We start from the raw sequence: 23,136 nt of genomic DNA, 5'->3' as shown, positions 1-23,136 counted from the left end.
TCTGAGCTGCAGTTCCCAGCACAACTGATGTTACACACAAAGGTAAATTCACCTTTTGCATGTTCAGTGACTTTCCTAATGCTAAAGGTTTTTTTTTCTTCCACACAGATGAAATGCTGCCATGTACGTGTGCATGCATATCTGTCTGTCTAGATTTGTTCTCTGCTATACCCACATAGCCTCAATATGAGTGTACGACAGCTCAGATTTCCCATTCCATATATCTGAGATGAGTGCTTCGTTCAGACCATGATCAGAAAAGAGAGACTACATGCACCCAGGACTCTGTATCCCATGAATGACATAGATCAAAGCCACCCTATGGATTCAACACCTCATCTGTCCTCTGGACAGCAAAACAGAGAGGACAGTCAGTCTCCTCTCCCAGCAAAAACTGCTGAAACACATATAACATAGACTGGCTTCAGGTGATGAGGAACCAGAGGAAAAACCAACTATAAAGCAACAACAGGTATAGAAATGTCCCTGACTAGTCCCTAGTGGGAGAGCAGGGAGGAAACAAGACACTTCCAGACTTGCATCCCTTGCTTTAGAAGTTGGAGTTTAAAAGGGACAAGAAGACTTTTAAATGGCTTTTTTGGGCACAGGATGGTGTGGTGACATCACTGACCATGTCTGGAGGAAGTTTTGATCCTCACAGAAGGCCCAGACTCTCCTCTGCAGGAGGGAACAACTGCCACCAGTACCAGTGCTCTGAAGGTGACAGTCCTGTCACAGCAATACACCACTGCTCCAGCTGTATCCCAGGGGTAATATCCCTAGGGAGCACTCTTGCTAGTGCCCGTGGCACCACAACAAATACACAAAAATATGGCACTTTGAAGGAATGACATTCTCAAGCTGGCTTTTTATCTCTGGTTAGTTTAAAGAGATTCTCTTTTGAGTTTCAACAGGCTCTGAGAGAGGAAGAGTGGATAGGGAAGAGTTAAATTAATCAAAACATAACATAACAAGTCCCAGCAGTACCTGCTGGAATAGCTCTTCCATATGTGTGTATTAACTGTACTTTACCCCCTCCCTGCAAGTATAATCATGCTAGTTATGAAATTATACATGAGGCTCAATAACAGATGCAATTCTATGCTCAGGAGTATTTTGTATGCTACACAGATTATTAACATCTCGTGGACAGCAGGTGAGGAATGGCATTTTTCCTTTTCTTTTTATCCAAAGTGTAATTGACTTTTAGGTAGGAAAATTTATCCTTTTCATTAGGAAAAGCATTTTGGAGATGGCTCTGATGAAGCTGTTGACCTTCCACTTTGAGAAAGTTTCACTTTGGATAAGAACTAGCCTGCTTTAAGCACCACTAACATTAAATTTCACTCTGAAATTAAACATAGATGTACTGTTTGCAAAGGAATAGTACAGTCATGCCACTTGAAGTGCAGGTGTTTTTCTGCATGAAGTAACTCCAGGGTAGAAAAATGCTAGTCACAAAGGTAAGCAATTAGTTCAGCAGAGCTGAGAAGGGTAGCACAGACCGCATTGTGGGAGGCTCATAAGAAGGCTATGGTGATTTGTAGAGTTTTTCATGGAGGTAGCTTCACTAGGGACCTTGTTAGAACAGATCTTACACAGAGGACATCTCTCTGAAAACTGCTGAAATAAAATTATGGTAATTTCAATGAGAGAGATGGGGAAAATGCAAGCTTTTAATATTCAGGAGGGTCAACATGACATTACTTACTTGTTTATTTATTTAGAGGCAACTTTATTTGTGATGTCAAGAGCACTCAAGAGGCTCATTCTGGGACCTGGCAATATGTTTACTTGATAACTGTGAGATATTTTTAAGCACAGCAGAAGAAACTGCAATGACCTTGCCTCACAAAAGCACCACATTTGCAGAAGGTTAGAGAATTATTTTGCTCTTGGAAATGTACATGCATACTTTAGTCATTAGTTCCTATATTATAAATCATCTTTTCCTGTAAAAGGGCTTTGAAGTAATAAAAAGCAGAAATATTATGTTTTGGTCAAGCATGGTTTACAGGACACTGTCTGAGACCTCAAGCCTCCTTTCTCCTTCTCCTACAAGTTTCCTGTGTTGTCTTGTCAGTGGACTATTTCTGTTTTCCCTGTTTCCCTGCCTAGTAGTAACATGAAAGTGTATCTCTTGGAGTGTTTTGTGACTCAGGTCATTTGCCTAGGCCCTAGGACGACAGGTTCCATAAAAGACTGGTGATAAATACAGTCAAGATTCTAATTAAAATCCTCCAATTTTTTTGCGAAATATTTAGGGAAGAAGAAATATAAACCAGAAGCATCTGGATGTTCTTTGCAGTCTTTTTGAAATTTCTCTGTCAATAAATTATCAAGATTTTGTGCTCCTGGGAAGTTTTTCCAGCTTTCAGTCTCCTCCTACATTCCCTGTTGGAAAGAAATCCATAATAGCTGCATTTAACAGCTGTGTGAATTATTTTCTTCAGACCTGTGGCTTTATAAAAAAGATATTGACACAAACCAAAAAAGCCCCCAAACCTACAGATGTTTACTCTGGAATAGGTATCACCATTCACTTGTTATTCAGCATATCGAAAGATGCATTTAAATCACCTCCTTTAAAATGCAATCTAGTCATGGAGAAGAGTGTGCATCATAGGGACAGAAGAGAGAAACACAGAATCACAGAATGGTTTGGGTTGGAAGGCACCTTAGGTGTCACTTAGTTGCAGTCCTCCTGCCATGGGCAGGGACACCTTCCACTAGACAAGGCTACTCAGATCTCCCTCCAACCTGGCCTTGGACACTTCCAGTGATGGGGCATCTGTAGCACCTCTGGGCAACCTGCTCCAGTGCTCCATCACACTCGCAGTAAAGAATTCTAGTATCCAATCTAAATATTTCCTCTTTCAGTTTAAAGCCATCATCCATTGTCCTGTCACTACATGCTCTGATAAAAAGACCTTCTCCAGCTGTCTTGTAGGTCCACTTTAAGTACTGATGGAATCATGTCTCCCTAGAGCCTTCTCCTCTACAGGCTGAAGAATTCCCAACTCTCTCAGCTTGTCTTCCAAAGAGAGATGCTCCATCCTCCATGGTCCTCCTCCCATCTTGCTCCAACAAATCCATGTATTTCTTGTGATGGAGACCTCAGAACTGGATGCAGAACTCCAGGTGGGCCCATCTCACCAGAGCAGAGGGGCACAAAAGCCTCACTCAACCTGCTGGGCACACTGCTTTTGATTTAAGAAGATATTACATCCAAGTTGCAAAGATTAAAATAAATGCCTTGAATAGTTCTGTGCTCAGTGTTATATATATATGGTCCTAAAGATGTTTTTTTTGTATGAGTTCCTCTAGAATTACAATTCAGAAGACTGGGATAAGGTGCAGCACTGGTCTCAGTTCAGGGCAAAGCTGTGTCCACACATCCTGTGATGCACCTTTTACACATTGCACTGCTTGGCACTAGTGTAGGGGCAAGGAGTGGCTTTTGGCTCATGGCAAATCCATGGCCACAGTGACTCATCTGGCATTTATTGGCTTCACCGCTGACTTGATGAAAAATGAGAAAAAAAGGGTTGAGTTCAGCAGTTTTACCCCCAGACCAACAAAGAGGCCATGCAGCCTGGATCACCAAGAACAGCTGCTGTGTTCTGCCTGCCTGCTGCTTCAGTGCTCCTCCCCTCAGGAGACAATTATGTCTGAGATTAGGAAGGAATGACCAGAGTTCCCCACAGTGACCTCCTTTGAAAGACAGCCCTATCAAATGCTGGCTACATAAAAAGAATGGCTGGTTATTTCCTCAGGAAATAATATTTTTTCAATAGTAGCAAAGGCACACAGTGCAGAGGCAGCCAGCTTCACTTTGAGAGGTCTTTCTAGTTAGATGTTATAGATAAGAACCAAGAGGATGGGAATAGACTAGGGATCAAGCAAATCTTTGATTACAAATAATTTTCTGCCTGCTAATGATAGTTTAATTAATTTTGATGTGGCTATTGGTTTTTGTTTGGGATGTCCTAAATATTTACAGCAGGCCTCAGACTTTGAAGTACTCTGAAGTGCATAAACTGCTGTCCAAGGACATGTGCAGTGGGAGAACCAGGCTCTATCCACACCAGAAGCTGTTGATTTCAACAGCTTAGAAACACAGACAGTAGTAGAGTTTCTTTCCTCTTGAAATCAACCGGTGTCAATGCATTGATCACATTGTTAATTGCTACATAAAACTTTTCCATATTCACACACATCACCCTGTTATTTTTCAGTTTTCATACTTTCATATTTTTTACAGCAACTAACCTTCTAGCAGGACTCTGCATCATTCAGGTTTCACATGTGGAAATGGTCCCATCACTCTATATCACCTCTGTTCTCCAGGTCCTATCAGCTACTAATCCACTTCACAAAATCAATCAAGGTCTTCAACTGCAAAGCTCTTAGGGGATTAAGACATGGTATACTACTTGGGCCACAGTTCATCTCTTCATATCAGCCCTTGCCAGCCACACTAACCATCCACATCTAAGTTTCTGCTCTCAAAAGTTGGAGACGAAACTTCTGAGAACAAAAGCCAAATTTTGCATTGCCTTTCAAGGAGATGTGCTTATGTCACAGTGTGACTGCCATCATGTCAAAATGCATAAAATACCCCCCCCCCCCCCCAGAGCACATTAACCCCCCCCCTATTTCCTCAGAGATTCCTCCTTCATGATTCCCTGTGGTACATGAGCTGGCAGAGACAAATACTTTGAAATGGGGGGCAGGGGAGAACTTTTGTATTGTTACCAGTAGAGGATGATTTTCTCCTGTACTTTTACAGTCAGATTTTTAAAGGCAGGCACAATCCCTGCATGTAGCAACTTCAAATTTCACACACATGGTTCAGATACATCAGTTTCCAAACCTTTACCCATTAACTTCCTTGCTCTGAAAGAGTACAGCTGAAGGTGACCCTACACAGGTCACCATAATTTTCTTTTCTTACTGCCTGGTAGCTCTTACAGTGAATTTCATCAGTACCTACTAACTCAATACACATAGTCTAAGTAGGTCATTCTGAATTTAGTTACTGACCTCCTTCTGTGCAAGCCCAACCTTGTTAAGTGTCAGTGGCTACACTGAGCTGCACTCACCAGGGGAGAACTGCTGTAGGGTCTAAACCTTCCACCCAAGATCACTGTCGGCCTAAGGAGGGTGAGATCAATCTCACTGACCTCTCAGCAAGCTACAGCCACTGTCACAAAGGCCTTAAGGCAGCCACAAACAGCATGTAAAAGAAAGGTGATCTGCATTGCACAAAATGAGAAGGAGAGAAAGCATCCTTCCCAAGCCTGTGGCTGAGGACAAACAGCACACCAGGTCTGCTCCAGCTCTGTATTGGTTTACCATTAGTTGTCAGTATCATTTTCTAACAAAGATTTTGATTTCCCAGCAAATCTCCAGCTGGTAAATTGGTACTTGAAATTTAGTTACTCTTTCTGTGCAGAATTATTACATGTCTCCACCCAGGCTTTTGCAGGCCCTCATAAATTTGACAGATTGGTTGGTTTGACTTCCTGCTCTGTTGGTAATATGCAACAAATTATCCCAGACAAACTGGTGATTACACCACCGTTTGTACAGACTCCAGGTGGGACTGAAAATTATATGGCAGGAAGTCTTGAAATACCTGTGTAGATGACAATCAGGAAAATGACAGCCCTGGTGGGGCTGAATGATTTGGAGAGGAAAACCAGACTAGATCTTTGTGGAACAAAAGAGTCTGCAGGTGTCAGCCTTATGAGATTTCTTAAAAGGCCTGTGGCCTCCAAATTGTTTTGGTTGCTCACCCCTCTCAGTAAAAAAAAAACAAAAACCAAACCTTTGAGCTAAATAGTACATGCATTATAAAACCTACATAAACATAGAAACCCAAAATTTAATTTTTTATTTAAAACACTTTAAAACTATAATCTTATCTTGTTTATTAATGATACAAAAGATATTTTCTTCCTATGTCCTAGCGGGTTGTCTCACACACCACCGAGGGTTCATACCCCTCCACTTTGGAGAACACTGCTGCACCCTACCAGACCAAGATGGGGTGGGGGTTCCACACAGCAAGCTGTTGAAAGGTGGTTAAAAGGAGAGGGACAAAAATAGCACTGTGCAATGAACATCGTGCTCATGTCCTACATGTCTCTGGCTATTCTAGGGTTGAAAGAAGCACAGTTTCTGAAACAAGATCTTCATTAACTGCTCTTCTCAGGCTCATTATCCACAGATGCTATCGGCACTTTTCAGTGCCAACGCAGACAGCTGCCAACTGTGTTCCAAGAGGTACAGCAGGAACACAATGCACAAGCCCAGGGAGGGATTTTGCTGGTCCTGGTTTTACAAGAAGGAACATACAGTGAAAAAGCCCATTCTCAGGCACTTAAGTGAGCAGTATGTAGAGTGACACAGGTCAGACCCTGACAGATCTCCACTGACAGGCAGAAGGACACCCAGCTGGCAGAGTCGGGGTCCTGGGTGCAAAAGGCAGAGCTGCAGAATGGCAGCCTGTACTCAGCAATACAAGACAAGATGAAGCAAAACAGGAACAGCTCACTAGCACGAGATCAGTCTGGTCCCACATTTCACTCAGACATCAACCTGCTTACAGCAGGAGCACAATGGACAAATATAAAGCAGTCCTTCCTTTATCAGGCAGTCTGGAAATCAACAGATTCCTCCCCCCTGCCCCCAAGCCACAATTGAGGCTATGCAGTGTTTCTTTGAAATGCCATTTTAACCATCTAATCCCTTTCTAGACATACTGGTACTTTTAGTCACTTCTGTCCTGTGGAAAAGTTGCAGCAAAAAGTGCAAACTGCAGGCAAAATAGCACAGCTAGGCAGCAGCCAGTACTGGGCCTGCTTACAGTGAGACCTCACTGGTCTCTTCCTAGTGATGGTGCAGCTACAGCCACCAAAAGGGAAAGCTTTCCACCAAAGGGGAAGCTTTAGTATCCCCTTTCCTAGACAGTGCAGGAGCTCCAGTCGTTTGATCTGACTTTCAGCAAGTGCATTCTGCTCTTCAGCACAGCAGAAGCATACACTTTCCTGGAGAGTTTCCAACACTCAGCTTTTCACACTGAAACAGTGTACGTAAACAAACACCTTTCAATATGTAGCCCTCAGTGTCAATTTAATTTGTTTATTCTGAGGCCCCTAAACACATTAACTGCTTAATTTGAGGTAATTCTTTTGGGTTACTGTCAGTTGATGTTAAATAGTAAAACAAAGAATAATCCAACTAACAGTTTCTTTGGGGTAATTTCTAAAAGTTGACTAAGCAGTGCCATACTCGGTAGTACCATGTGCTGAGCTGCTGTTATTTCACGCTTCAGTGGCTGTATTCTAAAGCTTCATTGGTAGAAGTGTAACAACAAGTCCTAGCAATATTTCATCTGTTTTCACATATCAGTTAGCTTCTGATAGGCCTTAGCTTCTTTTAGGCCTGGCCTAAAATCAAGAGCCATCTTCCTCTGTGTTAAAACCACTTGTTTCTACCTTCAAAGAGAGTAGGAAATTCCAGTCTGAAAAACAAAACCTTTAGTTTCTATAAGATCACACCTTGTTGAAAGCTACTTTCTTGCTTAAAGTTCGATAAATGTGTTAGGAAAGATAGTATTTTATCCACTTAAACAAGAAATTAAGTAATTCCCTAGCATACTTCTTTAGGAAAAGTAATTGAGCTTCTCAGAAATGAATTTGCAAGGGGAAAACCCTCTACATTGCAAAGTAATAGTAGTACAGAGAAAACAGGATTCACTCCAAATATGCACTAGTTCCTTTCTGGTTTACTTTCAGATTTTTTTTCTGTAGCAGCCTTGAACACACAGTATGCAAGAGCAGTAACTAGATTTTCTTTCTGTCAAGACACCACGCTCAAGGCAACTGGAACCCAATAGTCAGAATTATGTTAGTATTTCTTTCTGTGAGACCTCAGCCCCTGCTTTGGGGGCTGCCATGGACTTCCACATTCTAATTGTCCCACAGCAGAGCACAGCTGCTCCTGTTCTGCCATGCCAGGCGCTGCCAGACGCTGCCATCCCAGTCCTTGCCCTCCCTGGCACATGCTTGTCATACAGAGCAGACGCTCCTTCACTTGAGACTCCAGAGCTGTTTTGAGACCCCCAACAAACCAGGAGCAGCCTTCTCAGGGATCTCAGAGGCTGCAGCTGGGTCCCTCAAAGCTAAACCTGGGTGCAGTGAAGCCTCACCCACATCCCTCTAGGTCCCAGAGGCCATGTGAGGTCAGGCTGCTGTCCTGTGCAGAGCAGAGCATGCAAGGGGAAGTGAGGAATGGGGCAATGCCACCAACCTTCCCATGCCAGCACCCACCTTGCACAAGGAGGAGGAGGCACAGACTTGAAAACTGTGGGGATCTGCAGCAGCTAAGTATTTTGTTTGTATATTTCTTGTATTTTGCCTGGGTGTTGTAATCCACACAGTTCAGCACCTGCTACAAATAGGTAATAGCACCTCTACATAAACTATTAAAGCCACACAGCTATAGGTGTGCTCCTAAGCCCTTGTAATATTTCACTCACTAATCTTTGCTCCTATACTACACTTAGCAGAACACCAAATGTGTATTAATGGCAGGATTTTTCCTTTATAGGGAAGTTTAAATGTTTTCTCATTTTGTTATCAGCATTATTCCTTGCAATACTATCTAACAAACACTTCCATTAAAGAAATGCAAACAGATTTGCAAGAACTGTGAAGAAAAGATCACGCCAAATTTAAAAGATATTATTTTGATTCCTTCAAATCAAAATGAACCTTGACTCACATTTATTTTAAAAGTCAGCTACTTTATTTCTTTATTCATTTATGAAGAACGATGATACCAAGGATTATTGACCCTTAGCACTATTAATCAAAGAATAGCATCAAGAGCAAGAAAAGTGAACACTAGAATTTTTCTAACTGCTAATGTCTTTGAGTTTTTTCAAGGCATCAACTCAGTTCGTCATTCTCAAGGATCTCTTTCTTTTCCTTTGCCCAGCCTGCAATGTCTGAGGCTCTCCTTCCACAGTTTTTGAACCACCTGAGGTTCCCACTGCTGCCTCCTGAGTGCTTCACTTTTCTAACTTGGGGATGCAGAAACTGAAACATGAAAAATAACTGGATGAATTTGAAATTAACAGACTTGAGTAACTTAGAAGCTGACGGGTCATGGTGCTAGCAAGATAGCCACTTTGCCTCTCAGGTATTCCAGTAAAGATAAACATACGTGGTATTTTCAGAAGGTGGGTGGTCCCCTTCCACGGCCTCAGACTCCATGTAATCAGTTCTCAGATTGCCCTCTGAGAAGTGTCCAGGAGGGCAGCTGGGACCACCTTTACCTCTGGAGGTGAGAGACCATGAATTGCACAAGTGCTGCCAGTATCCCTTTGCACATTGCTTAGCCAGATCCGCCCAGCTGAGCTGCTTTTGCTACTACGGAGCATCCCTCTTCATTCCTCTTTATTATCTGGTGGTGGAGGAGCCCTGACATCTCCCCAGCCACTTCAGCAGGCACCAGAGGGGACACACATGTGGTGATCCTGCTGCCACTTGGCATCTCCCACTGCAGGTCAGTTGCCAGAACCAGCAGTTCTTTCCATCGACATCTCCCCAGAATAAACAACCTCTCTCAAGATTGCCCCAGCTGAGCAGGTGGCAGGCAGGAGGCATCCAGAACTCACATCAAGTCACTTCAGTCACTGCTGCTGCTTGGCCAGCAGTCTGTAGTGCTAGAAAGCCTGGGACATAAGTTTCCTTTACATGTCATGTTATAAGCAGTGTGTGCCTGACTCAGAGGAAGAGAAGGGGTGGGGGGGGTGGGGTCTGCTTCTTCCCTAACCATGGTCAGTACTTGTCCCAAAACCCTTTTAAAGGAAATTTTAAAAAGGGAGAGAGACAGGGAAAAGAGAAGGGGACAAAGATAAAACCTCTCTGGTTCTGTATTTGTTGCAGTTTGTTGCATTTCTCTTCTCCTGAGGAAGAGTATCAATTCAGTCATGACCAGAGAAATGATCTGCAGCACAACCCACGGAGAGTAGAGTCAAGTGGGCTGTTGGCAATATTAAGATATTTGATATTAACAAATGTATAGAGCCATAAACCAGAGACCTCATATAAATACAATCATGGTAGGAGGAAGAGACAGGTGACATAATCAAGAAGCTGCACTGTCAGAAGAAGTTAGTAGTAATCTTTGATCCCTTGTATCATCCCAAAAAATGTTAGTCCTTCTCATCAAGTTGTCACTGTGATGCTAGAAGACAAAGTGAGCAGTAAGAAATACATTTTAGGAACTGGTCTTAAAACAATATTGAAATGCAGTGAATGCAAGATAAACAGCTGTCTAACAAATTCATCCTTCTGGAGTCTTCTTATAAAACTGCAGTGTCATTTCCAGTTAATATCTGATTTTAACCTCCTTTTAAAATGAAACATTTCTTTGAAAATGAAACTGGCATTGCTTCCTTACAAGCCTTTGGAGAGGATTAGCATCACACTCGTTTCACATCAGTTTCACATCACACGTCCACAGGGAGCAAAGACTATCAAGCAAATCTTTCCTATTTAAATGTCTCTGTGCTGTAGCAAATTCCATTTTTGTACATGCAGACATGCTAAAATGCTATGGCAACACTGAAGTGGTAACATGGAGGAAGTGAAATAGTAAATTCAGCATGAGTTATTACATACAGGCCACTCCTCCTGCTACAAAAGAAAACCATGAGGCCATGACTGGGCATACCATAAGTCCCAGCACAAAGATTTCCCACTCCTGCCAGTTCATTTTCCTGTGTAAGCGCTATTTATTGGATGTGTAATGCTTTGTCACCTGGTTTCCTAGGATAATTTTCAGCTATAGTTTACTCCCTCTTTCCCTCCATCTCTCATATAGCCTCAGACAAGATCAGACCCTGAGGTAGCTCACTCCCATCAGCAAAGGAGAGCTAGAAATTTGTATTACACAGACCTTACACTTCTCACTACTTTGCTTTTTAGAAGCATTGACTGGTTTTGTATTAACAAAAGTAAGGACATGCCCCAGTCTGCATTACAGCATGCCAGGGCACTCCATACCTGCTCGTTTCCCAAGAAGGTGGCTCCTCTATCTGTGGACAGCAAAGAGTTCCTGTGTCTCCTCCTATGGTCTGGCACTAAGCTGTGTTTCACTGATCATAAAGGTGTTTGTAAGATATAGGCAAGCTGTAACTATATCCTCTGTCCCAATCTACAGACAGACCTCTCTAATGTCTAGGGCAGAGGCTTTGGAGATTTTTATTTTAAGGGACATGCCACATAAAGCCCAACAAGAAGTTGAAAAAAGATGCCTGTTCTCAATGACAAATAACCCACTTGTTTGCTTCACTAAACTAAATTTCATGTGACTGACTGCCGTGGTTAGCTATGACAGGTGAGGATGACGAGTTTTCTGAGGAACAACTGGGCGGGGCCATCTAATTTGTTTGGGTTTCAGTCACAGAAGTATGCACTACTGTATTTCACATATACCCAACCTCTGAAAGATTTTGTCATTTTTTCCCTCTCCAACACTCTTTCAGCCTATTTAGTTGCCCCCAATTTTTGCGACAAAAATTAGTTCTTTGACAGTGTTCAAGAAAAATCTTTATGCTTATTAAAGAATAATCTTTATGCTCAAAGCACCACATTTGATTATGGACTTTTGTAACTATTAATCCACTTTCATACTACCTAGAAGAACTGGCAATACTGTGTAAGATTTAAACACCAACCACTATTTTACTCTAAGCAGCATAGCTGCTTTTTAATTTGTATTTGAAATCACTGGTGTAGCTGGGTATCTGCCCCCAGTATTTTGCTGCGGACAAGACCCTGCTACTACTGTCAGTGCTAATTCATGGTATGGTGATTCAACACCAGAGATGCCAACTGCACTGAGAAGCACTGCTGAGATTGTGTTTTCTTGGTGCAGTGCAGGTTGCTTAGTGACCTGCCACCAAAACAAATGCATTCACTTGTATATTTAAAGAGCAGCCTTTCCTGAAGGGTCCAGCATTTTGTGGGAACACCTGTTTCTTGCATGCTTGAAATTTCTGTCCTGAAATGACAGGCTTGATGTTGTACTACAGCTGGTTAACACTTTTCTGTAAGGAAGTCGTGCAACATATGTGTAATCCTCTCTGACTCATCTCACACCAGTGCTGGTTAAATCACACTTCAACGTACAAGTCGTCAGACTGACTGCAGAAGCAAGAATCAATAAAAAAGCACTGCCTTTCCCAGACACATGGCAGATGATACATTATTTCCTTATTCATCCATCCCTGGTGAAAGCTGAAGGTATATCACACACTTCCCATCAAAATGCACCACCCAGCTGCACGCGAACAAAGACATGGGGCAGTATCTGAGCGAGGGTGCTTTCCACCAGCAAGTTGCCCTGCACTGTCAGATCACTCCACACCCCCACGACAGGGGCTGAGCATTGGAGTCCCATTCATGCAGTGGAAGGGCTCTGTCCTGAAAAGGTCATGCTTCACATTCCATGGCTGGAGGTTACTTAGGGCACTCAAGGGCTGCGAGGGAAGGTTGGAGGTCCATGGCAGAGAGTGCAAGCTCTGGGGTAGACAAAGGGTCCAAGTGTATTGGCTTATTTCTCCTTACACTCAACTCCAAAATTAGCAGAAGTGTTACTAAATACTAAATGAGTAACAGATTTGTGTAATAAGGCTTCAAGTATCTGTAATAACAGAGTGAATGACACCAAAAAGATGGGAACTTAAGAGTCACTGATACCCATGCTCACATTGCGTCTTCACCTCAGCTTGTCACCCACAAAAAAAGTCCCAAGCTTAACAAAATGAAAATTAATAGAGAACCTATAATTTGCATTAGCATGCCTATCATATCTGATCGTGGCCTTTTAATTTAGAGCTTGAGAAATATAACTAATGCTGTCTTAAACTGTGCTGCACTTTTTTTTAAGCTTTTGACCTCATATTTAAAATGTGAGGGAGACGATTTTCTAAGAATACAGAAAATTTTTAACAGAAAATATATTTCTTTATACATTTAAAGCAAATTTTTCCTATTTACTTCTGTTATATCTGTGAAGAGAGAGAGAGTTTCCAACACCAGGTATTAAGCAGGTAAGCACCTGGAAAGTGTGAAATGCCTTTGAGAATTCACGTGGAAGTCACTTGCTTTGCATCACCAACATCCTGGACCAGAGTTATCCAAGTGGCCAGGGCAGGAGTAAGTCTCCCTAAACACGCAGCTATCCACTTGCTTTTCCTGCAGCTGTTGGGCCCTTTTGGTAGAAATGTCTCAGCTCCTCTCAGCAAACAGCTTCCTTCAATGCACAGCCCTGACTCACACCCAGAATCACATCCTGTCCAAGGAACAAGGAAGGGTTTTGGGAATAAAATAATGTGATAATATAATTACCAGCAGCTTGGTCAGCCATGTGCATGTGGGAATAGAGAATGAGACTGCTGCCAGTCCTTACTGAATTTTTAATTGTTGGACTTTGTCATCATATTTTTCTGTTAACTTTGCTCTGCGGCATAATTATATACACCCTTGTCTATGCACATGGAAAAATTACACTGAAGTTTAGAAACAGGGACTAGAAGATACTGGGAGAAGTGTAGAATCAGAGAGGTGAGGATGAGGGTACCTGGAATACAGCTGGTGGCTAAAGTATAGTCAGCAACAGGGAAGCCTAAAAGAGAAATGAGACCACTATGGACAACTGGAAAATGTGGAGGAAGGAAACCTGCAGTTTGCTGATCTAGTAAATTAATATTAGGGAAAGAAAGGCACAAATCCAAATAGATGATATGGCATGGACATAGGGGGTGGCATCCCTGCCCACAGCAGGGAGTTTGGAACTAGATGATCTTTAAGGTCCCTTCCAGCCCAACCCATTCTATTCTTTGATTCTATTCCATCAAATAATGCATACAATTTACAGACTATATGTTCCTGGACCTTACTTTGCAGAGGCTGCATTGAGCCAGCCAAGACAAAAAAGCAGAAATACCCCATACACTGGTCTGACTTGCAAACAGAATTCTTTTTCTCTAAATAAGCAGCAGAGAAGCTAGATGATTCTATGGGAAACACCATCAAGATTTTCAAGACCTAACCAGATAAAGTACTGAGGCAACTTGTCTTGGACTCATAGTTGGCCATGCTTTCAGATGAAAGTTGGATAAGAGATATCCTGAGCTGGATGATGTGAAAGACTAATTTGGCTGACAGTCACAGATGAAGCACATCTCAAATCTCCTTGACAGCAGTGAAGCTACTCACGGGAAGCAGTTGAGCAGGAACTCATGTATCTGTCTGTTCTGCAGGAACTTAGATATCTGTCTGGTTTGATGGGCTGTGATTCTCTAAAATACACTGTCCCAAAACCACCCTGATTTGTGAGCTTCCAGCAGTTTAACGATAATGAAAGTTGGCTAAAAAGCGTAAGACCATCAAACCCAGGTATTTGCCAAAGCACATTGCAAATACATTTTTGAGAAGTTTTGAAACATAAAATACATGTTTGAAAACACAACTATTGTTAACTTAATCAGAAGTCCCCTGCACCCCTTGGAAATTTTTTGTAATATTAAATGGCTTAACATGCCTGGCAAAATTTCACTTTGCACAGCTGCGTACACAGCGAACTCCTGTATCTGCATAAACACTTTAATCCTATTTCAACATATAGTAGCTTGATAAGGTGAGAGAACACCAATAATTCAGAACCTAGTAGACTTAAAATCTTTCCAGGAACAAGAAAGGAGAAAAGTAATCACATGGCCTCACCCCTGTGCACTTTATAAGAACACCCTTTGGGGCTGAGAAGAGGAAGACTCCTGTAGAAATATTTCCTCCACTTCCCATGTCCATGGTGATGCTATTACTGTCTCCACTATACATCTCATACACAAGGTGCAATATAGTCAGAAAAAAAAAAGCCAATTCAGCTGCTTTCTACCCATTTTGACTTGGGAAATTTTTAACTTTCCAGGGGACCTGTTCCAAACAGCTGCCCCAAAGATCCCTTTCTGATTTATGAAGCCTAAATCCCATTGATGAAAGACAGAGAGATTCCCTTCAGCTGAGGCACTGCATCTCTTTCCTCCTCTGCCCTTCAGCATTTAGGCTACGTCATTACAATTTTGAATGCTGTCCATATTCTATTTGACAAAAACTATTGAACTGGATTCCAGAGTGCCTTGAAACATTAAGAAATACCTTGAATTCCTGAAAGACAGGGAGACTCCCAGCAGCCTGCCATTGTAGTCCTTTGCCTGCCTAAGTGTTTTGATGGCACAAACTTCCTGTGCTGGCAAACACTTATCAAAACAGACTTCTTCCCAGAGAAGTCTCTCAGCCTCAAAGGGCAACTATATGGCCATTTCAGCTGCATGAACACATTGCCACTAGCAAACCAGCGACTTCTATACCAGAAGGGAAGAAGAAAGCAGCCCAGGTATCCTTCCACAGGAGATGTTACCCTCATGGCTCATCTTAAATGGTGCAAGTTGAAGGAAGTCTGAAGAAATACTGCAGAGGGATTGCATGTGAGCCAAGTGCAGACTGCTGTGGCAACTGCATTAGGCATGCACACAGCATCAGGGAGGAGGCAGCAGGAGTCAGGAAAAACTAGAAATGTGATGGCAACCTCTAAGCTTCACTTAAGTCTTGGGAGTCAGTGTAACACTATTAATAATATTGACATTTCTTTGTCTTTTCTAAGAGCTATGGCTAGTATTTGCATAGCTAATAATGCTGTGTATCATTGTGAGTTTTCATCATCGTCATCCTGGAGAGAAGGCTGGACCACAACTTGCTTCCAAATGCCAAAGCTTGAGGCTGTCTGCAAACATTGGTTCACTCCTTAATGTTAGCATCACAGCCACGAACAATAACGTTCTTAATTTGATTTTAAAACACGCAGGTCAGGAGTTAGGGAGGGAGCAAAAGGGAGAGTTGTTACTTCTGCAAACTGCTGCCTCTGTTCTTTCCTGCTGATAATAATTCACACTTGCAATTTGCACTGTTTCAGAGGTGCCTCTTCCCAGAACATGTTCTGCAACACAAAACAGCAGGGACATATTTTGGCAAGAGCAATTACATACTGAGATAAATGCCAACTGAATGATGCTCTCTCTCTATTGCAGCATCTCTCTGAGCATGATGAAGAATTTCTGTACTTTGACCTCTCTCAGACACTGCAGGCAAGACAAAGATATTTCTAATCTTCATTTCTATGTAGAACAGACAAGTTCCTAGTTAAGTAGTTTTGCAAGTGAGATAGTTAAGCAAACAGCATTTCCACTTTGCAGATAGTATGACCATTTTGAGGTAAAACACAGTTGTTTTATTGCAGCTCTCTTCAACATGAAGTAACTCCATTGGAGAAAAAAAAGACAACTATCAACAAAGGATTGTAAGAAAAAACCCCTACAAAACTTGACTCTGTAGGTGTTCCTCTTAAAAACATCTTAGGAAAAACACCTCTTCCTCCTTTCATTCAATAAGCTGCCTCAATGGAGGTGTTCTGTGAATACCTGCCAGATTTAATACAAGAGACACCTGCTCGGGCATCAGGGCAAAAGTGTATGTGGAGGCTTGCAATTGATTATAAAATGCTCACAGCACAAAAGGAAATCAAGGCAGTTTTGGATTTCTTTTTCCTTCTACACTAGCATGTCACACGTTTTTCTAACCATGCGAAACCAGAAAAAATAGTGTCTCCTTATCCATATATGCAGATGCATCATATGCCATTAAGTACACAAAATACAGTAACATCTACAAAAATTAGTGTTCTGTGACTCAGTACATCCTACAAGTGCATGTTCTTCCCAAGGCCAGTATCACTTCAAGCCACGCAAGCCATAAACCAATGATCGTTAACACTTCTGGTTTTCTTCATGTCTCAGTTTTGCTATTCAGTACCTCTGCACTGGCCTCAGGACCAAGTCACACTGCTTTGTCTTTGCCACTTTGGTCAAATGAAGGCACATGTTAAAAGCATAGTTAATGGTTAAAGAAGGTTCACAGGTCTCTGTCTTTAAGTACGTGCACGTCTAAGAACTCAGTGTTTTGCTACACATGCACATGCATATTTATGCCATGAACTATACACACCCACGTTGACACAATGCGGGCATTCTTGCAGGGCTTTGCCTGGTTAACAAGGATGGAATGTCTGACCCTCTTTCACACTGCTGTTCATGGCACAGGTGCTCAACCTCAGGTGCTAAGTCTGGGAGTTTCAAGACACCTTTCAGCAGTGTGCATGGCTCAAGTACTCTGCAGAAACAGAGACTAAAAACTGTGGGGAATGTTTGATTTGTAAGTTTTTCTGATGCCCTTGATGAAAAATCCCACTTCTGTATGAAAGCAAATGATTTTACTGATTTGAATAAAAGTAAGTTCTTCTTGGAAGAAGCATCATCAGCCATCTTCCAGAGAACATATAATAAAATAACTACAGAACATTACTTAATATTTTTCTTTTAGAGGTCTTACTTTTACAGATAAAACAAATGTTGTTTTAGCTGTGAATAAATAGATTTCCTAGATTAAAGAAAAATTTTTATATTTCTACCCACCTTCTGAAATTTCTCTTTTAAACAAGAACTTATTTAGGACTCAGGGACTTCTTAGGTTTTGAATGCTTTTACACAATGCTTAGAATATTTCTGTCTCTGTGTCTCAAAGAGTATTTCCACCTTTAAAAAGTGTGTTTTCCGCTGAGCAGATTGCTGAACAGTTGACTGTGTAGACAACTTTGCCTAGAAGGTAAAGTGCTCATTGCTGAGAAATCCTTTTACAGAAGACGCTGCAGTCAATTTGCATCAATCACAGTGAAAACTCAAGGAATTTTTAGCATCATGTCAGAGAATGGTTCTATGACTACGCACAAAATTGGAATTGCTTAGAAAAGACATAAAGCTACATTTCTATTTATGCTTCTTTTTCTGGGATCAAATCTTACTAAAATTATTGAGCTGGTATTTCAGATTTCAAGACTGACAGTTCACAATATGTGAGCACAGACCCTGTTCTCTCTGTAGTGTTCTATGTCTAGTGCCTTGCACTATTAGTACAGTAGCAATACTTCATTTTCTCACTGAGTGTTCCAGCACCTTCTCACCCTGCAAATAAAATTTACTATTGCCTGCTAAATCAGACTGCCTTTGCAGTAGCTGCATGTCCCTCTTTCACTTCTCTTCTTGGCTGTTCTCTGCCGGAATCAGATCAATGTCACACAGCCAAAGACTGAGGCAGGGTTATTAGGAAAGAGTAGTACTGCCCCAGCTTTTCTTCATACTGCTTTTAGAGCAGTATGTTCAGATACCTTGACTAGCAATGTTATCAGCTCAGGATCACAGCACAATTCAAAGGGGGCTGCCTGGATCAAATCCTTCACTTTTCCCTATTCTGGAGAACAGAGGGACAACTGCTGTGTTCAGTGAACTTGTCAGTGAAAGGGACTTCTAGTAGCAGCCATTGCTATCCCTGTTGCACCACTGCTGGCTGCCAGAGAAGGCAAGGATGTGCATTCATCAGCCTCATCCCTTACATTTGCTGCAACAGGAACAAGCTCAGACCTTTGGCCATCATGCAAGATGGAGAGCAAAGACTGCTATGAGGAGCTGGTAAATGCAGGGGTTGACAGACATCCCTCTGCAGTACCATTAAGTTACACATAGCCTGGTGAAGTCCAGCTGGCCACTACATCTTCCTCCTTCTGTAAGACCCTTCCTGGCCTTTCTTCCTCTTCTGCTGCAAAACACAATCCACTGTCAATGCAAGATTATGTTTTCTTTTGCCTACTTTGTCAAGAAGCCTTCAGCCAGGTCTGCGCATTTAACATTATTTCCTCTAAGTATAGAAAGGTCTCATTATCTAAGTTACCAGCATCCTTGCCGCAAACAGGGCCAGAAGTGAATTTGCTTGCTTCTCCAGTTCCACCTTGGTTTTTCATTTACTAGAAGTATGTCCAGCTTCCTTTTATTTTCTCCTTTTTAGATTTAAGAAAACAGTTCCACATTCAATTCAAAAACATGAAAAAGCATGTTAAAACATGTTTCTACAGTAGGAATTTACAAATCTTCATTATCACCAATTTAAATTTTTTTTAGTCTACCAGAACTTATCCTCTGAGGTAAATGACACTTGCCTTGTTAATGGCAAGCCAGAACCAGACAGAACACCCTGTAAGAGGCAATTTAACGCACTTTCCACTTTTGCAGTGTCAAGCATCTTCAGAAGAAACACATGAAATGTCACATTCCTAATACTACCACACATTTCTATGGCAGAGAAGGGGAAAAAAGTCATAATGCAGGAACCCGGTGGACAAAATAGTGGGTTCTGGAAAGACACTGAGAGAATGACACTTTTTTAAGGTAGATTTTCAAGAGCAAAAAATCAGCAAGTTAGGAAACAGAACAGGGATTTAGAGAGGCACAAAGCTTTTCAAGTACCTTCTGCATGTGAGGAAATCCAGTTAGTATTGATTCCAGGATGAGATCAGCTTATGGAATCTTCAACAGTTTGTACCAGCAGTACCTGCAGAGTATATCTGTAACACCATGTGAAACAAAACCACAATGTAGTGTGATTAACAGAGCCCACATTTCACATTAATGAGGAGGTGTGCTGGTTTCAGCTGGGATACAGCTTTCTTCAGTGGCTAGTACGGATCTGTGTTTTGGATTTGTGCTGAACACAGAGTTGTGTCTGTTATTGCTGAGCAGGGCTTACACAGAGCCAAGGCCTTTTCTGCTTTTTGTACTGCCACTCTGGTGAGGGAGTTGGCAGTGCATGAGAGATTGGGAAGTGACACATCTGGGAGAGGTGACCCAAACTAACCAAAGGGATATTCCATATGACTAGTACATAAAGCTGGGCGGAAGGAGGAAGAGGGTGGACATTAAGTGTAATGGTGTTTGTCCTACCAAGTCACCATTGCATGTGATGGGGCCCTGCTCTCCTGGAGATGGCTAAACACCTGCCTGCCCATGGGAAGCAATGAATTAATTCCCTGCTTTGTTTTGCTTGCATGTGTGGCTTTTGCTTTCCCTATTAACCTGTCTTTATCTCAACTTGTTTTCTGGCTTTTACCTGTCAATTCTCTCCCTGATCCCACGGGTAGGGGAGTGAGTGAGCAACTGCCTAGGTTTTGGCTGCTGGCTGGGGTAAAACCATGACAGGAGGCTAAGCACCCTCACTTGGTGAAGAAAGGACAAGCAAGTTGAATCCTGCATTCCTTCCAGCCTTTCCTCTTCCCAATTGACACAGCTTAGAAACAGCACAAGCTGCCTAAGGCATAGCAGCACCAAAATCTCCCCAAGCACTTCCCATTTCAAAGCAGACTTGACTCAGCCACACAATGGCAGCAGGGGAACAATGGGAGGTAAGAAGCTCAACGGAGCAACTGGGAACAACACGATGATGATGATGGTAAGAACCAATGGGCACATTTAGAAAGGGTCACAAAGGATGGAGGGAAATCCAAGCATTTAGTTTCACTTTTTATTTTTAAATAGCTGCTATTGCGTATCACCTGCACTGGACTTTCCCAGACATCGCTGTCAGAGAAGGGCTGACTAGCTCAGCAGCTGGCTCCCAGTGGCAGCCCAGGACAAGGGCAGTCACCGTGCACTGCAGCTTTCAGAGGGGCAGGAGGGCAAGGCACCACAGCTGGAGAAACACTGCTGCACAAAGAATTCATGAGAACCAAAAAATTAAGACAAGGCATGGACAGAAGCAGGGATCTCAGGAAAATTTCCACTGGAGGCTCAGCAGAGAGTAGACAGGGCAAAGGTGTCAGATCCATTTTTCCATAGAAAAATTCTTCACCAGACACACGTTTCCTCTTACAGATTTCATGTCACTTTGGGCTTTCTAATACAACAGTCTCCAGACTTGAGAATTGAAATGAAGGATATTGAAAAAGGAAGACCACAGTCTGGTCTTACTCATTACTTGTACCAAGGTCAATAAAAACCATGAAGGTAACAATGTCAGAACTCTTATAGATGAACTGGGAGTCATAGTTTCCCCCATCCTACTTAGAGGGCAGTAATAACTACTCAACAGCATTAACTTCAAACCATTTTGACATGTATGGTAATATAGTCAGTATACAGCCATAGAAAGTCCTTGAGTTTCTCATTTTTTGTACAGCTTGGCCAATTTTCATTTACATTTTGGGCCATCACAGCAAATTCAGGACACTGAGTGCCTAATGAGGGAGATTTGACTACACAAACCAGGATAATCTGATGGTACCACTTTGATGAACAGGTGCACTGACTGCATATGATGCAATGCAAGTATGGCACATTCTGAACAGTGACCAGATCTGCTGCTCTCTAGTAAAGCCTGGGCTGTGATTAAAGATTGTTTCATGGTCCTAGGTATTTTAATTCCTGAGTGGATTCTCTCATTCCTAATAGGAGTCAAGCTCCTGCCAAATCCTCTCCTTCAGTGGGAACTGTTAGTATGGACTCTGCCATCTGCTCACTCTGGTGTTCTCAAGGAAGTTACAGACACACATAGGCTGCTCTATTTCTGTTGAGTTTATTAAACTGGCCTAATATGTTGAAAAACTAGGGAGAGGAAGGATAGACACATACATTAAAACTGTGCAATAACATTAGCCTGATCTCCCTAAGAAATTCTTGGTGGTTTTGTTTTGCTTTTTATATAGAGTCTTCATTTATGAAATTACCAATGTCAAACCTACCTGGAGCAAAGAAGCTCAAAATTAAAGTCCGTAGAGCCAGATGATCTGAACTTTATTTCTTGCTACAGTCCATACTTCCTGCGGTCATTTTAAGAGGTCACTGAGTCTGTGCCTTAGTTTCTGCCTTTGTATAATAGAGCAAATATTTCTTTACAACACATCAACAGCACTTTGTACTAAGGTCAGTCATGCTGTCAGGAGGAAGTATCAGCATTACATGTGGCACAGCTGACTCATTTTCCAGCAGTTAATGATGTGGTAGATCCACCTTTAGCAATCAACTACATTATCTCATTTTCATGACCCAGCTCAAAGCAGAAGATGGGTTATGTGATGCTATGCAAGATAGGCAGTAACCACCTACAAGCAAGAGGAAAAACAGGCCAGTGTACGTGTCAACTTATGTTTAACGTCAGAAGAGAAACTGAAAACCACAGTTACACTTGTATTAGAAAGGAGATCTGTAGAATGGAGGAGTTGATGCCAAGGATCAAAAGTCTGGGACACTCCACAGAAGAGGAATGGGAGAAGATATAGGAGTTATTTCAGAACAACTTAAAAGTCTGCTCCCATGAACTGGACAGCCACTAGTGGTCAAAGCCTGTTAGGTGAGCTTTTGGAAGACTTCTTTAAGCTCAGGTGCATTCAAAATTAATACAGGCTGCGCACTAATAAAATTCGGTGACACAAATCCAAACAAGCAAAGGATGGACAATGGGGAGACTTATTTGAAAAGCACACCCCTGATCTGCACAGCAGTGCTGTGCTGGGTGCAGCCTGCAGGGACCAGCCTTCCCACAGAACTGTCTGCCGTCTGGCCCCAAGGTTACCGCCAGGTGGGACTGGAAGTAAGCCCTCCACACGCCTCGTAGCAGCCCACGGGGAATCTGCCTCACACAGCATATTTTGTTAATTTACAGCAGGTCCAGTTTTCTGGTTTGGTTTTGAGGGTTTTGTTGGCTATTTTTAGTTTGTTGGTTTTTTTTTTGTTTGTGCTTATGTTTTGGTTTGGTTTTTGCTGGGTTTTCTTCTAGGGCTTTTTTGCTTGTTTCTTTTGGTTTTTAACTCCCTAAAGTTTCCATTTCATGCATTATGGGAAAATAAAGCACGATAAAGCAGGGGATGATGTGCTTCCCTTAGCCAGAAAACCAGAAAGAGCACAGTCATTCCAGGAGGACCCCCATCTTACAGGCTAGCCAATAAAAAGTAGAGGCCAGCAAATAAAATGCCTGGTAGCCACACATGCAAAAAGAAAGGAGAAAAAGGCAAGTTCACTATTTTGAAACTATGGGATGGAAACAAAAACTAATCCAAGCGGGGCTCATTCACTGAATGTTTTGCCTCACATTCCAGTAAGGATAATGCTGTGTGTGAATG

This window comes from Pyrgilauda ruficollis, unplaced genomic scaffold (genome assembly GCF_017590135.1).
Source record: "Pyrgilauda ruficollis isolate IOZ18807 unplaced genomic scaffold, ASM1759013v1 scaffold64, whole genome shotgun sequence".
Lineage (NCBI taxonomy): Eukaryota > Metazoa > Chordata > Aves > Passeriformes > Passeridae > Pyrgilauda > Pyrgilauda ruficollis.
The sequence above is the reverse complement of the archived record's forward strand: the minus strand, read 5'-3'. Positions refer to the sequence as shown.